We start from the raw sequence: 18,466 nt of genomic DNA, 5'->3' as shown, positions 1-18,466 counted from the left end.
GATAGTGTAGCTAGTAACCCTTTAGCTGCCGGACAGTTTTCTATGCAGACAGCTAGGGGTTGAGGACAGGAATACTTCGAGAGTTAGGTTAATTGATTAATTGCAATTGAATTGCCATATTAGGCATTACTCGATTGCTAACTTTTAAAATGCCAAAATAGTGTTTTCAGTGTCCTCATTTTGCTTTTGTTTTGTGTTTTCTGATTGTTTTAATGCAACAAGCTTTGGATAATGTCCACAGGGCTGCCATCTCCAAAGTTCACGCAAAAAAAGGCAACAGTTCTGAACTGGGTTTGATTTAGTTTTTGGTTTATTAATTATTCAAATGTTGTTAATTATCTTTTAAACTTCCATTGGTTGAAATCTATTGCTCAGTTATCACTTGGCTCATGTAAATAATTATGTAATTGCCACTGTAAACATCTTATCAACATCCCCATAGTGTTCACATTTCTCTCATGTAAATGTTGTAGTTACATTAAAAGATTAAATAAACAATTTATTTTATTTCATTCTTTGCTCTTTTCTTCTGATTTCAAGTTGTATTTGGTTTTATCTGTTAAGTATATTGAACACATGTTTAGTATATTGAACACATGTTTAGTATATTGAACACATGTTTAGTATATTGAACACATGTTTAGTATATTGAACACATGTTTAGTATATTGAACACATGTTTAGTATATTGAACACATGTTTAGTATATTGAACACATGTTTAGTATATTGAACATGTTTAGTATATTGAACACATGTTTAGTATATTGAACACATGTTTAGTATATTGAACACATGTTTAGTATATTGAACACATGTTTAGTATATTGAACACATGTTTAGTATATTGAACACATGTTTAGTATATTGAACACATGTTTAGTATATTGAACATGTTTAGTATATTGAACACATGTTCACGACATTCAGTATGTTACATCCTTTTTTTTATATTTTTTTCTATGTGAAGTAAGATCATTTCAAGTTATTGTGAATTTGTTTATGTAAATGAAAAATTTCAATGATGTTAACACTCAGTAACTAAAACCTGATCTAATTTGCATATTCATATTGAGTTTGCAGCAATTTTCCAGCAACAATAGAATTGTTTGCAACAAGTTCAAATTTACCTCAACAGTTTGGCACAAAATAAATTTGCAAGTGAAAATGTGTATTATTTCTCTCTTCTTTTTTTTACATTGTTGTAAGTAATAATTTAAGTAATAATTTACGTAATAATTTACGTAATAATTTAAGTAATAATTTTACTTTACTTTACCGGTTGTTCATGAAGCATGTGACAAATAAAATAGCATTTGATTTTATCAAAGTTATTGATATGCACCAATGGATTCACATTTAATTTGATATAAAAGTTATCAAACATTCTTTCTATTCTTTCTATTCTACCGCGTTTTGTAATTTAGCATGCCATGTGGAACGATGCTGAGTGAGCAAATCACACATGCATCTGTTAATGTGACTCAATGCTGCAGGAGTGTTTTTGATAATAAATGTTCAAAGATTCATCCACCCAGGACTCGTCCATCAACATTGAGGAATATACATTGTCAGTCACAGGCTCCATTAGGAAATGTGTTGATGATGTTGTACCCACAATAACAATCCGGACATATCCCAACCTAAAACCCTGGATGAATGGAGATGTCCGTATTATACTGAGAGCCTGTACTGCAACATTCAATGTCGGCAGATCGAACCTCGATGACTCTGTGAAGCATGACGAGTACAAGTCAAGCAGGTACGAGCTCCAAAAATCCATTATGGACTCAAAAAGACAATACAGACTTTAAAATTGAATTGATGTTCACAACTCAGACTCACAAAACATGTGGCAAGGACTACAGACTATCATGGACTACATACTATCATGGACTACATACTATCAAGGACTACACATTATCAAGGACTACATACTATCATGGACTACATACTATCAAGGACTACAGACTATCAAGGACTACATACTATCAACAACTACAGACTATCATGGACTACAGACTATCAAGGACTACAAACACCAATACAGCTGTGTGGTGCCCAATGAAGCCTCCCTCCCAGACGAGCTTAAAACATTCTATACTCACTTCGAGGTAGACAATACCGAGCCATCCAGGAAGACTTGCTGCTCCGGGCAACGGAGCATGTGTATGTGACAAATACAATTTGATTTGATTTGATTTGATTTAGATGCTTTTGCTCTTCAAGGCTGACGTGAGGGAAAACTCTCAAAAGAGTGAAGATATCCATTGCCGCGTCATCAAGTGAGCTGACCAGATAGAGGCCTCTTCTCAGACATCTTTAACCTGTCCCTGTCTCAAGCTGTAGTCCCTACCTACTTCAAGGAGACCTCCATCGTTCCAGTACCCAAGAAAAACAAAGGTGGCATGCTCAAATTACTATTGACTCTCACCGGTCATCATGAAGTGTTTTGAGAGGCTGGTTACGGCCCACATCAATGCCAGCATGCCAGGCCCACTGGACCCTACCGCTCCAATTACCCTACCGCTCCAACAGATCCATTGAAGAGTCCATTTCCATCGCTATTCACATGGCCCGAACAAATTTGGAGAAGAGGAACACCTATGTGAGAATGTTGTTCATTGACTACAGTTCAGCATTCAAGACTATTGATTCCCTCAAAGGTCATCACCAAGCTCAGAACTCTGGGTCTGGACACTACCATCTCCACCTGGCACAGCCAAAAGAGGACTGACCATCCCTCATAGCCTGGTTCCTCTCTAGATTTTTCTCTAGAGTTTTTCCTAGCCACCGTGCTTCTACACCTGCATTGATTGCTGTTTGGGGTTTTAGGCTGGGTTTCTGTACAGCACTTTGAGATATCAGCTAATGTAAGAAGGACTATATAAATACATTTGATTTTATTTGATCCTATACATCTTGATAGACAGACCACAGGTTGTGAGGATTGGCAACAACACCTCCTCCACACTGACTCTTAATAACACAGGGGCCCTCGCCAGGGGTGTCTCCTCAGCCCGCTGCTGTATTCCCTGTTCACCCACGATTGTGTGGTGTTGCACTACACCAAATCCATCCAAATGCTGCTGACGACACCGCAGTTGTACGACTGATAACCAACAACGACGAGTCAGCCTTTAGGGAGTTAAGTGAACTGGTAATGTTGTGGCAGGACAACAACCTCTCCCTCAATGGAGTTGATTGTTTACAATCAGGAAGTAGAGGAAGGATCACACCACCATCCACATCAACGGGACTGCAGTAGAGAGAGTGAGCAGTTTTAAGTTCCTAGGCTTCCACATCACCTAGGACTTAACATGGACCAACACCACCATCCTCATCAACAGGACTGCAGTAGAGAGAGTCAGTTCCTCAGCGTCCACATCACCGAGGACTTAACATGGACCAACATGAACCAACACCACCATACTCATCAACAGGACTGCAGTAGAGAGAGTCAGTTCCTCAGCGTCCACGTCACCGAGGACTTAACATGGACCAACATGGACCAACACCACCATCCTCATCAACAGGACTGCAGTAGAGAGAGTCAGTTCCTCAGCATCCACATCACAGAGGACTTAACATGGACCAACACCACCACCACTCTGGTCAACAGGGCACAACAGCGTCTCTACTTCCTACGGCGGCTGAAGAAATTCAGCATGCCGCCCCAGTTCCTCTCCAAAGAATACTGCTGCACCATCAAGAGCATCCTGACCAGTTGTTTCACGGCCTGGTACGGGAATTGTTCCGTCCACAACTACACAGACCTCAAGCAGGTGGTGAAGAAGGCCCAGAACATCCCTGGGGCCTTGGCCCTCCCAGCAGGTGGTGAAGAAGGCCCAGAACATCCCTGGGGGCGTGGCCCTCCCAGCGGGTGGTGAAGAAGGCCCAGAACATCACTGGTGCCGTGGCCCTCCCAGCGGGTGGTGAAGAAGGCCCAGAACATCACTGGGGCGTGGCCCTCCCAGCGGGTGGTGAAGAAGGCCCAGAACATCACTGGGGCTGTGGCCCTCCCAGCGGGTGGTGAAGAAGGCCCAGTACATCACTGGGGCCGTGGCCGTCCCAGCGGGTGGTGAAGAAGGCCCAGTACCTCACTGGGGCCCTGTTCCCTCCCATCTAGGACAGCTGGTGAAGAAGGCCCAGAAATCAGTGCCTGAGGAAGTCCCAGCGGGTGGTGAAGAAGGCCCAAGCATCACTGAGCTGTTCAGTCCCAGCGGGTGGGCAGACGGTATCATCAGCTTGGGGTCTGCCCATATTAAAAATACCGTCCCACTAGGGTGGTGAAGAAGGCCCAGTATTCTCATGTAGGCCCTGTTTTCTTCTAGGACAGCTAGTTGAAATAGTGCCTGAGGAAGTGCCGCAGCGTCATCACACACACCCAAGCCATGAGCTGTTCAGTACCTTACTTCTGGGCAGACGGTATCAGAGCTTGAGGTCTGCCCATATTAAAAATACCATAGTGTACTATGGTTAAATGCTTTAGTATTCTATGTAGTGTTTTGTTTTCTTCAGTAACAGTAATGGAGTCAGTTTCACTTCTGAAAATGTTGATTTTTCACATGTGAAATAGCTGTTTTCACGTTGAGCTTAAATTTCACAAGTGAAACCATATTTTCATGTGGATTACATTTACAGTTCCCATGTTAACACCACATGTGGATTACATTTACAGTTCCCATGTTAACACCACATGTGGATTACATTTACAGTTCCCATGTTAACACCACATGTGGATTACATTTACAGTTCCCATATTAACACCACATGTGGATTACATTTACAGTTCCCATGTTAACACCACATGTGGATTACATTTACAGTTCCCATGTTAACACCACATGTGGATTACATTTACAGTTCCCATGTTAACACCACATGTGGATTACATTTACAGTTCCCATGTTAACACCACATGTGGATTACATTTACAGTTCCCATGTTAACACCACATGTGGATTACATTTACAGTTCCCATGTTAACACCACATGTGGATTACATTTACAGTTCCCATGTTAACACCACATGTGAGGAGAATAACGTTTTTGAAAGGTTCAGTAGAACATGAAAATCAGGTTATGGAGTTTCACACGTGGAAAAAAATGTCCGTGTGAAAACCTTACTTTCACATGTGGAATTGCAAGTTCACATGTGAAAATGTATCACGTGAAAATGTAATTTTCAGGTTCATATGTAAGAAAAGTCCACATTTGAAAATCTTTTACATTTGGAATTGCATTTTGCAATATAAGTTTTTGGACTCATGAAGTAAAGATATTTGCACATTGATTCTTGAAGAATATTATTTATAAATATATATATAAATATATATAAACTCCAATGTTTGTAAACAAAGTCAATGTAAACAACCACTGTAGCGAGAGAGAGAGAGACAGAGAGAGGGATAGGGTGAGAGGGAGAGAGAGAGAGAGAGAGAGAGAGAGAAGAGAGAAGGAAAGAGGGAGAGAGGTGGGAGAGAGAGAGAGGGTGAGAGAGAGAGAGAGAGAGGAAGAGAAGGAAAGAGGGAGAGAGGGAGAGAGGGAGGGAGTAAGAGAGAGGGAGAGAGAGGGAGAGGGTGGGAGTAAGAGAGAGGGTGAGAGAGAGAGGGTGAGAGAGAGAGGAGAGAGAGAGAGAGGAGAGAGAGAGAGAGAGAGAGAGAGAGAGAGAGAGAGAGAGAGAGAGGGAGAGAGAGAGAGAGAGAGAGAGAGAGAGAGAGAGAGAGAGAGAGAGAGAGAGAGAGAGAGAGAGGGAGAGAGAGAGACAGAGACAGAGAACATAGAGACCTTTGCTGGGATTGTTGGATTAATTTCACATAATGTCTGTTGATTAAATGTAAGAATATGACGCATGACTGTCTTCAATGATGCTTCGAAGATCAAGGCACACATTTCCATAGACAATTTATGTATCGCTCAGTTTACTCAACCCCAGTTAAATAATTGCCTCTTCTAACAAAACACACATTGTTGAACAAAAGAGTCAAATTAAATCAAGATGAAATATTATAATATGTTTTGTGGTTATTTTTGCACAGATCTTTTTAACTATGCACACCAAGTGGTCCTGCCTTGTATGTGAGAATGGCACGGCCCACTCTTTGCACAGCGTATGCCTTTTCAGGCTTAATGTAATTACAATATGTTATGTAATGTACCTGCATTAATGTAATTACAATATGTTATGTAATGTACCTGCCTTAATGTAATTACAATATGTTATGTAATGTACCTGCCTTAATGTAATTATAATATGTAATGTACCTGCCTTAATGTAATTATAATATGTAATGTACCTGCCTTAATGTAATTATAATATGTTATGTACCTGCCTTAATGTAATTATAATATGTAATGTACCTGCCTTAATGTAATTATAATATGTTATGTAATGTACCTGCCTTAATGTAATTATAATATGTTATGTTATGTACCTAGCTTAATGTAATTACAATATGTTATGTAATGTACCTGCCTTAATGTAATTACAATATGTTATGTAATGTACCTAGCTTAATGTAATTATAATATGTTATGTAATGTACCTGCCTTAATGTAATTATAATATGTTATGTAATGTACCTAGCTTAATGTAATTATAATATGTTATGTAATGTACCTGCCTTAATGTAATTATAATATGTAATGTACCTGCCTTAATGTAATTATAATATGTTATGTAATGTACCTGCCTTAATGTAATTATAATATGTTATGTAATGTACCTGCCTTAATGTAATTATAATATGTTATGTAATGTACCTGCCTTAATGTAATTATAATATGTTATGTAATGTACCTGCCTTAATGTAATTATAATATGTAATGTAATGTACCTGCCTTAATGTAATTATAATATGTAATGTACCTGCCTTAATGTAATTATAATATGTAATGTACCTGCCTTAATGTAATTATAATATGTTATGCAATGTACCTGCCTTAATGTAATTATAATATGTTATGTAATGTACCTGCCTTAATGTAATTATAATATGTTATGTAATGTACCTAGCTTAATGTAATTATAATATGTTATGTAATGTACCTACCTTAATGTAATTATAATATGTAATGTACCTGCCTTAATGTAATTATAATATGTTATGTAATGTACCTGCCTTAATGTAATTACAATATGTTATGTAATGTACCTGCCTTAATGTAATTATAATATGTTATGTACCTGCCTTAATGTAATTATAATATGTTATATAATGTTATGTACCTGCCTTAATGTAATTATAATATGTTATGTAATGTACCTGCCTTAATGTAATTATAATATGTAATGTACCTGCCTTAATGTAATTATAATATGTTATGTAATGTACCTGCCTTAATGTAATTATAATATGTTATGTAATGTACCTGCCTTAATGTAATTATAATATGTTATGTAATGTACCTGCCTTAATGTAATTATAATATGTTATGTAATGTACCTAGCTTAATGTAATTATAATATGTTATGTACCTGCCTTAATGTAATTATAATATGTTATGTTATGTACTTGCCTTAATGTAATTATAATATGTTATGTAATGTACCTGCCTTAATGTAATTATAATATGTTATGTAATGTACCTGCCTTAATGTAATTATAATATGTTATGTTATGTACCTGCCTTAATGTAATTATAATATGTTATGTTATGTACCTGCCTTAATGTATTTATAATATGTTATGTAATGTACCTGCCTTAATGTAATTATAATATGTTATGTAATGTACCTGCCTTAATGTAATTATAATATGTTATGTAATGTACCTGCCTTAATGTAATTATAATATGTTATGTAATGTACCTGCCTTAATGTAATTACAATATGTTATGTAATGTACCTGCCTTAATGTAATTATAATATGTTATGTAATGTACCTGCCTTAATGTAATTATAATATGTTATGTAATGTACCTGCCTTAATGTAATTATAATATGTTATGTAATGTACCTGCCTTAATATAATTATAATATGTTATGTAATGTACCTGCCTTAATGTAATTATAATATGTTATGTAATGTACCTGCCTTAATGTAATTATAATATGTTATGTAACGTAAGATGGCTATAACTATGATAAAGACCAAAATGATTGATTATTATTATTTGTGCCCTGATCCTATAAGAGCTCTTTGTCACTTCCTACGAGCCGGGTTGTGACAAAATCTCACACTCATTCTTTTGTTTTAATAAAAATATCGTATAGTGTGTGTGTGGCAGGCTTACAATGATGGTGAAAAACAACAACATTTGAAGTGCTCTGACCCTGGGGCTAGAGGGGGTACACAGCTGGAGGCTGAATGGTTGAAGGGGTACGGACCTATAAAAACACGTGGAAGAAGCCTGTGTTCTATGTATGTATTGTTAGCACCATTGCAGGGCTAGTGAAGGACATGTTTCATTGCAAAGGTCTCAAGGGTACACTGTTTCAACTGCACCAATTCACAACATTATATTAACTCATTCAGATATTTATATGAACTAATTCACAACATTATATTAACTCATTCACATAATTATATTAACTCATTCACACCATTATATTAACTCATTCACATAATTATATTCTAACTAATTCACATATTTATATTAACTAATTCACAACATTATATTAACTCATTCACATAATTATATTAACTCATTCACAACATTATATTAACTCATTCACATAATTATATTCTAACTAATTCACATATTTATATTAACTAATTCACAACATTATATTAACTCATTCACATAATTATATTAACTCATTCACACCATTATATTAACTCATTCACATAATTATATTCTAACTAATTCACATATTTATATTAACTAATTCACAACATTATATTAACTCATTCACATAATTATATTAACTCATTCACAACATTATATTAACTCATTCACATAATTATATTCTAACTAATTCACATATTTATATTATAACTCATTCACAACATTATATTAACTCATTCACATAATTATATTAACTCATTCACACCATTATATTAACTCATTCACATAATTATATTCTAACTAATTCACATATTTATATTAACTAATTCACAACATTATATTAACTCATTCACATAATTATATTAACTCATTCACAACATTATATTAACTCATTCACATAATTATATTCTAACTAATTCACATATTTATATTAACTAATTCACAACATTATATTAACTCATTCACATAATTATATTCTAACTAATTCACATATTTATATTATAACTCATTCACAACATTATATTAACTCATTCACATAATTATATTAACTCATTCACACCATTATATTAACTCATTCACATAATTATATTAACTCATTCACACCATTATATTAACTCATTCACATAATTATATTATAACTCATTCACATATTTATATTATAACTCATTCACATAATTATATTAACTCATTCACATAATTATATTAACTCATTCACACCATTATATTAACTCATTCACATAATTATATTCTAACTAATTCACATATTTATATTAACTAATTCACAACATTATATTAACTCATTCACATAATTATATTAACTCATTCACATAATTATATTCTAACTAATTCACATATTTATATTATAACTCATTCACATATTTATATTATAACTCATTCACATATTTATATTATAACTCATTCACAACATTATATTAACTCATTCACATAATTATATTAACTCATTCACACCATTATATTAACTCATTCACATAATTATATTCTAACTAATTCACATATTTATATTATAACTCATTCACAACATTATATTAACTCATTCACATAATTATATTAACTCATTCACACCATTATATTAACTCATTCACATAATTATATTCTAACTAATTCACATATTTATATTAACTAATTCACAACATTATATTAACTCATTCACATAATTATATTCTAACTAATTCACATATTTATATTATAACTCATTCACAACATTATATTAACTCATTCACATAATTATATTAACTCATTCACACCATTATATTAACTCATTTACATAATTATATTCTAACTAATTCACATATTTATATTAACTAATTCACAACATTATATTAACTCCTTCACATAATTATATTAACTCATTCACATTATTATATTCTAACTAATTCACATATTTATATTAACTAATTCACAACATTATATTAACTCATTCACATAATTATATTAACTCATTCACACCATTATATTAACTCATTCACATAATTATATTCTAACTAATTCACATATTTATATTAACTAATTCACGACATTATATTAACTCCTTCACATAATTATATTAACTCATTCACATAATTATATTCCAACTAATTCACATATTTATATTAACTAATTCACAACATTATATTAACTCCTTCACATAATTATATTAACTCATTCACATAATTATATTATAACTCATTCACATAATTATATTAACTCATTCACATAATTATATTATAACTCATTCACAACATTATATTAACTCATTTACAACATTATATTAACTCATTCACATAATTATATTAACTCATTCACATAATTATATTATGTATTTCCGGCGCCGACAGAGATGGCCGCCTCGCTTCGCGTTCCTAGGAAACTATGCAGTTTTTTGTTTTTTTACGTGTTATTTCTTACATTAGTACCCCAGGTCATCTTAGGTTTCATTACATACAGTCGAGAAGAACTACTGAATATAAGATCCGCGTCAACTCACCATCAGTACGACCAAGAATATGTTTTTCTCGACGCGGATTCTGTGTTCTGCCTTACAAACAGGACAGCGGAGTGGATTCCATGCAGCGACCCAAAAAAACGACTCCGAAAAAGAGGGAAACGAGGCGGTCTTCTGGTCAGACTCCGGAGACGGGCACACCGTGCACCACTCCCTAGCATTCTTCTTGCCAATGTCCAGTCTCTTGACAACAAGGTTGATGAAATCCGAGCAAGGGTAGCATTCCAGAGGGACATCAGAGACTGTAACGTTCTCTGCTTCACGGAAACATGGCTCACTGGAACGACGCTATCCGAGGTGGTGCAGCCAACGGGTTTCTCCACACATCGCGCCGATAGAGACAAACATCTTTCTGGTAAGAAGAGGGGCGGGGGCGTATGCCTTATGACTAACGTGACATGGTGTGATGAAAGAAACATACAGGAACTCAAATCCTTCTGTTCACCTGATTTAGAATTCCTCACAATCAAATGTAGACCGCATTATCTACCAAGAGAATTCTCTTCGATTATAATCACAGCCGTATATATCCCCCAAGCAGACACATCGATGGCTCTGAACGAACTTTATTTAACTCTCTGCAAACTGGAAACGATTTATCCGGAGGCTGCATTCATTGTAGCTGGGGATTTTAACAAGGCTAATCTGAAAACAAGACTCCCTAAATTTTATCAGCATATCGATTGCGCAACCAGGGGTGGAAAGACCTTGGATCATTGTTACTCTAACTTCCGCGACGCATATAAGGCCCTGCCCCGCCCCCTTTCGGAAAAGCTGACCACGACTCCATTTTGTTGATCCCTGCCTACAGACAGAAACTAAAACAAGAAGCTCCCACGCTGAGGTCTGTCCAACGCTGGTCCGACCAAGCTGACTCCACACTCCAAGACTGCTTCCATCACGTGGACTGGGAGATGTTTCGTATTGCGTCAGACAACAACATTGATGAATACGCTGATTCGGTGTGCGAGTTCATTAGAACGTGCGTTGAAGATGTCGTTCCCAAAGCAACGATTAAAACATTCCCTAACCAGAAACCATGGATTGATGGCAGCATTCGTGTGAAACTGAAAGCGCGAACCACTGCTTTTAATCAGGGCAAGGTGTCTGGTGACATGACTGAATACAAACAGTGCAGCTATTCCCTCCGCAAGGCTATTAAACAAGCTAAGCGTCAGTACAGAGACAAAGTAGAATCTCAATTCAACGGCTCAGACACAAGAGGCATGTGGCAGGGTCTACAGTCAATCACGGACTACAGGAAGAAATCCAGCCCAGTCACGGACCAGGATGTCTTGCTCCCAGGCAGACTAAATAACTTTTTTGCCCGCTTTGAGGACAATACAGTGCCACTGACACGGCCTGACACGAAAACATGCGGTCTCTCCTTCACTGCAGCCGAGGTGAGTAAGACATTTAAACGTGTTAACCCTCGCAAGGCTGCAGGCCCAGACGGCATCCCCAGCCGCGCCCTCAGAGCATGCGCAGACCAGCTGGCTGGTGTGTTTACGGACATATTCAATCAATCCCTATACCAGTCTGCTGTTCCCACATGCTTCAAGAGGGCCACCATTGTTCCTGTTCCCAAGAAAGCTAAGGTAACTGAGCTAAACGACTACCGCCCGTAGCACTCACATCCGTCATCATGAAGTGCTTTGAGAGACTAGTCAAGGACCATATCACCTCCACCCTACCTGACACCCTAGACCCACTCCAATTTGCTTACCGCCCAAATAGGTCCACAGACGATGCAATCTCAACCACACTGCACACTGCCCTAACCCATCTGGACAAGAGGAATACCTATGTGAGAATGCTGTTCATCGACTACAGCTCGGCATTCAACACCATAGTACCCTCCAAGCTCGTCATCAAGCTCGAGACCCTGGGTCTCGACCCCGCCCTGTGCAACTGGGTACTGGACTTCCTGACGGGCCGCCCCCAGGTGGTGAGGGTAGGCAACAACATCTCCTCCCCGTTGATCCTCAACACTGGGGCCCCACAAGGGTGCGTTCTGAGCCCTCTCCTGTACTCCCTGTTCACCCACGACTGCGTGGCCACGCACGCCTCCAACTCAATCATCAAGTTTGCGGACGACACAACAGTGGTAGGCTTGATTACCAACAACGACGAGACGGCCTACAGGGAGGAGGTGAGGGCCCTCGGAGTGTGGTGTCAGGAAAATAACCTCACACTCAACATCAACAAAACTAAGGAGATGATTGTGGACTTCAGGAAACAGCAGAGGGAACACCCCCTATCCACATCGATGGAACAGTAGTGGAGAGGGTAGCAAGTTTTAAGTTCCTCGGCATACACATCACAGACAAACTGAATTGGTCCACTCACACAGACAGCATCGTGAAGAAGGCGCAGCAGCGCCTCTTCAACCTCAGGAGGCTGAAGAAATTTGGCTTGTCACCAAAAGCACTCACAAACTTCTACAGATGCACAATCGAGAGCATCCTGGCGGGCTGTATCACCGCCTGGTACGGCAACTGCTCCGCCCTCAACCGTAAGGCTCTCCAGAGGGTAGTGAGGTCTGCACAACGCATCACGGGGGCAAACTACCTGCCCTCCAGGACACCTACACCACCCGATGTTACAGGAAGGCCATAAAGATCATCAAGGACATCAACCACCCGAGCCACTGCCTGTTCACCCCGTTATCATCCAGAAGGCGAGGTCAGTACAGGTGCATCAAAGCTGGGACCGAGAGACTGAAAAACAGCTTCTATCTCAAGGCCATCAGACTGTTAAACAGCCACCACTAACATTGAGTGGCTGCTGCCAACACACTGACACTGACTCAACTCCAGCCACTTTAATAATGGGAATTGATGGGAAATTATGTAAATATATCACTAGCCACTCTAAACAATGCTACCCTATATAATGTTACTTACCCTACATTATTCATCTCATATGCATACGTATATACTGTACTCTATATCATCGACTGCATCCTTATGTAATACATGTATCACTAGCCACTTTAACTATGCCACTTTGTTTACATACTCATCTCATATGTATATACTGTACTCGATACCATCTACTGTATCTTGCCTATGCTGCTCTGTACCATCACTCATTCATATATCCTTATGTAAATATTCTTTATCCCCTTACACTGTGTATAAGACAGTAGTTTTGGAATTGTTAGTTAGATTACTTGTTGGTTATTACTGCATTGTCGGAACTAGAAGCACAAGCATTTCGCTACACTCGCATTAACATCTGATAACCATGTGTATGTGACAAATAAAATTTGATTTGATTTGATTTGATATTAACTCATTCATAACATTATATTAACTCATTCACATAATTATATTAACTCATTCACAACATTATATTAACTCATTCACATAATTATATTATAACTCATTCAAATAATTCTATCTGTCACGCCCTGGTCTTAGTATTTTGTGTATTCTTTATTATTTTGGTCAGGCCAGGGTGTGACATGGGTTAATTATGTGGTGTGTTTTGTCTTTGTGTTGTGTAGGTATTATGATTGTGGTATAGTGGGGTTACCTAGAAAAGTCTATGGTTGCCTGAAGTGGTTCTCAATCAGAGGCAGGTGTTTATCGTTGTCTCTGATTGGGAACCATATTTAGGCAGCCATATTCTTTGAGTGTTTGGTGGGTGATTGTTCCTGTCTCTGTGTTTGTTTGCACCAGATAGGGCTGTTTCGCTTTTTCACGTTTATTTGTTTTGTATTGTATCGTCATTATCTTTATTAAAGATGTATGAAGATAACCACGCTGCATTTTGGTCCTCCTCTCCTTCGACGGAAGAAAACCATAACAATATTAACTAATTCACATATTTATATTGTAACTCATTCCCATAATTATATTAACTAATTCACATATTTATATTATAACTCATTCCCATAATTATATTAACTAATTCACATAATTATTTTATAACTCATTCCCATAATTATATTAACTAATTCACTATTTATATTATAACTCATTCCCATAATTATATTAACTAATTCACATAATTATATTATAACTCATTCCCATAATTATATTAACTAATTCACATATTCATATTATAACTCATTCCCATAATTATATTAACTAATTCACATATTCATATTATAACTCATTCCCATAATTATATTAACTAATTCACATATTCATATTATAACTCATTCCCATAATTATATTAACTAATTCACTATTTATATTATAACTCATTCCCATAATTATATTAACTAATTCACATATTTATATTATAACTCATTCCCATAATTATTATATAACAACATGAACACATCTATATAATAACTCATTCCCACAAATATAACACGACTCATTCACACAATTACTGTATAATAAACTAATTCACAGAATTACAGTACATGATAACTCACACAATTATATTGTATACTATGACACTTTGGTATTATAACACATTGAGACATTTATATTATAACTAAGACACGATGCCAGTAGAGAGACAGAGAGACACACTCTTGAATAGACTGGATTGTTAATAGGTTCTGTACTGTTCCATAGAGTCTGCATTCAACTACAGCCATTCAGTGTTCATACTAGACAAGCCAAAGAGTGTAAAAAGGTTCTGTTCTTTTGTGACAGCATACCTTTCCATACAAAGTGACAACAGAGGTATTTTGAGAAGCCACGCGGTTAAGTACAGCCATTGGGTTAACAGAGGACCTGAAGGACATTAGTGAGTACAAATAAAAATAAATAAATGAGTTTTTTTCATGTCTAGAGTTGCAAAATGCAGGTAATTGTGCTAAAAATCATGATGAAGGCCAAAAGCCAAAATTAGTTTTTAGAAATAAATATATTGTTTTCATTTAATTCTATTGTGCTCCAGGTGTTGCTGAGTCTCCCCTCTACTTCAGTTTGCTCCTCAATTCATTGTAAACACTGTAAACCCTTCCCTTTGAACTTCACAGGTTTTCCAGAAATTGCAAATGGATGATTCCTGGCTCTCCTCCTTACTTCTGCCATATTCTGGAAATCTTCATACTGAGATTTTGTGGAAAAGTTGAACATTTTGTTTGGAAAGTTACCTTTATAGTATCCATTTGATCGGTACTTGATTTTGTACTGAACATCAGAGTTTAGGGCTCTGGCTGGGCCACCCAAGGGAATTCAGAGACTTGTTCTGGAGCCACTCTTGCATTGTCTTGGCTGTGTGATTAGGGTCGTTGTCCTGTTGGAAGGTGAACCTTTGCCCCAGTCTGAGGTCGTGAGAGCAGGTTTTCATCAAGGAGCTCTCTGCACTTTGCTCCATTCACCTTTGCCTCGACCCTGACTAGTCTCCCCATCCCAGCCACTAAAAAACATCTCCACAGCATGATGCTTCCACCATTATTCTTCACCTTTGCCTCGTGCCAAGTTTCCTCCAGACGGCCTGATTGGTGGAGCATTGCAGAGATGGTTGTCCTTCTGGAAGGTTCTCTCATCTCTACATAGAAGTTATAGATCTGTGTCAGAGAGACCATCTAGTTCTTCGTCACCTCCCTGACCAACGGCCCTTCTCCCCCTGATTGCTCAGATTGGCCGGGCGACCAGCTCTAGGAAGAGTCTTGGTGGTTCTGAACTTCTTCCAATAAGAACGATGGAGGCCACTGTGTTCTTGGGGACCTTCAATGCTGCAGAAATGTTTTGGTACTCTTCCCCAGAACTTTGCCTCGAAAACAATCCTGTTTCAGAGCGCTACGGACAATTCCTTCGACTTCATGGCTTGGTTATTGCTCTGACATGCACTGTCAATTGTGAGACCTTAAACAGACATGCGCTGCCTTTCCAAATCATGTCCAATCAATTGAATTTACCACAGGTGGACTCCAATGAAGTTGAAGAAACATCTCAAGGATGATCAATAGAAACAGGATTCGCCGGAGCTCAATTTGAGAGAATACCAAGAGTTTGCACGGCTGTCATCAAGGCAAAAGGTGTCTACTAGGAAGAATCTCGAACATAAAATACACTTTTTTTGGTTACTACATGATTCCATAGTTGTTGTTTCAGGTTTCATAGTTTTGATGTCTTCACTATTGTTGTATAATGTAGCAAAAATCAACATAGTAAAAAAAAAATGGAACGAGTAGGTGTGTCCAAACTTTTGCCAGTCAAATGTTTGGACACACATACTCATTCCAGTTTAATATATATATATATTTATTTTTTTAACCTTTATTTAACTAGGCATGTCAGTTAAGAACAAATTCTTATTTTCAATGACGGCCTAGGAACAGTGGGTTAACTGCATTGTTCAGGGGCAGAACGACAGATTTGTACCTTGTCAGCTCGGGGATTTGAACTTGCAACCTTCCAGTCCAACGCTCTAACTAGGCTACCCTGCCGCCCCCACATATTAAGGTGGGGGGATTAGAAAAGATGCAACAATTACATTGATGGAAGCTACAATACATCTGCACTATTAAAGATGATCTACCCCCCCACACACAAAATATGTACAAGCTCCTGTATCTGTTCATTGCTTCTCCCTACAAGGCCCGTTGGTCTCATTGCTTCTCCCTACAAGGCCCACTGGTCTCATTGCTTCTCCCTACAAGGCCCGCTGGTCTCATTGCCTCTCCCTACAAGGCCCACTGGTCTCATTGCTTCTCCCTACAAGGCCCGCTGGTCTCATTGCTTCTCCCTACAAGGCCCGCTGGTCTCATTGCTTCTCCCTACAAGGCCCACTGGTCTCATTGCTTCTCCCTACAAGGCCCACTGGTCTCATTGCTTCTCCCTACAAGGCCCGCTGGTCTCATTGCTTCTCCCTACAAGGCCCACTGGTCTCATTGCTTCTCCCTACAAGGCCCACTGGTCTCATTGCTTCTCCCTACAAGGCCCGCTGGTCTCATTGCCTCTCCCTACAAGGCCCGCTGGTCTCATTGCTTCTCCCTACAAGGCCCGCTGGTCTCATTGCTTCTCCCTACAAGGCCCGTTGGTCTCATTGCTTCTCCCTACAAGGCCCACTGGTCTCATTGCTTCTCCCTACAAGGCCCGCTGTCTCATTGCCAGGTCTCTCCCTACAAGGCCCGCTGGTCTCATTGCTTCTCCCTACAAGGCCCGCTGGTCTCATTGCTTCTCCCTACAAGGCCCGTTGGTCTCATTGCTTCTCCCTACAAGGCCCACTGGTCTCATTGCTTCTCCCTACAAGGCCCGCTGGTCTCATTGCCTCTCCCTACAAGGCCCACTGGTCTCATTGCTTCTCCCTACAAGGCCCGCTGGTCTCATTGCTTCTCCCTACAAGGCCCGCTGGTCTCATTGCTTCTCCCTACAAGGCCCGCTGGTCTCATTGCTTCTCCCTACAAGGCCCGCTGGTCTCATTGCTTCTCCCTACAAGGCCCGCTGGTCTCATTGCTTCTCCCTACAAGGCCCGCTGGTCTCATTGCTTCTCCCTACAAGGCCCGCTGGTCTCATTGCTTCTCCCTACAAGGCCCGCTGGTCTCATTGCTTCTCCCTACAAGGCCCGCTGGTCTCATTGCTTCTCCCTACAAGGCCCGCTGGTCTCATTGCTTCTCCCTACAAGGCCCGCTGGTCTCATTGCTTCTCCCTACAAGGCCCGCTGGTCTCATTGCTTCTCCCTACAAGGCCCGCTGGTCTCATTGCTTCTCCCTACAAGGCCCACTGGTCTCATTGCTTCTCCCTACAAGGCCCGCTGGTCTCATTGCTTCTCCCTACAAGGCCCGCTGGTCTCATTGCTTCTCCCTACAAGGCCC

The sequence above is a fragment of the Oncorhynchus tshawytscha genome, linkage group LG16 (genome assembly GCF_018296145.1).
Source record: "Oncorhynchus tshawytscha isolate Ot180627B linkage group LG16, Otsh_v2.0, whole genome shotgun sequence".
NCBI classification, from domain to species: domain Eukaryota; kingdom Metazoa; phylum Chordata; class Actinopteri; order Salmoniformes; family Salmonidae; genus Oncorhynchus; species Oncorhynchus tshawytscha.
This window is presented reverse-complemented; position numbering follows the sequence as displayed.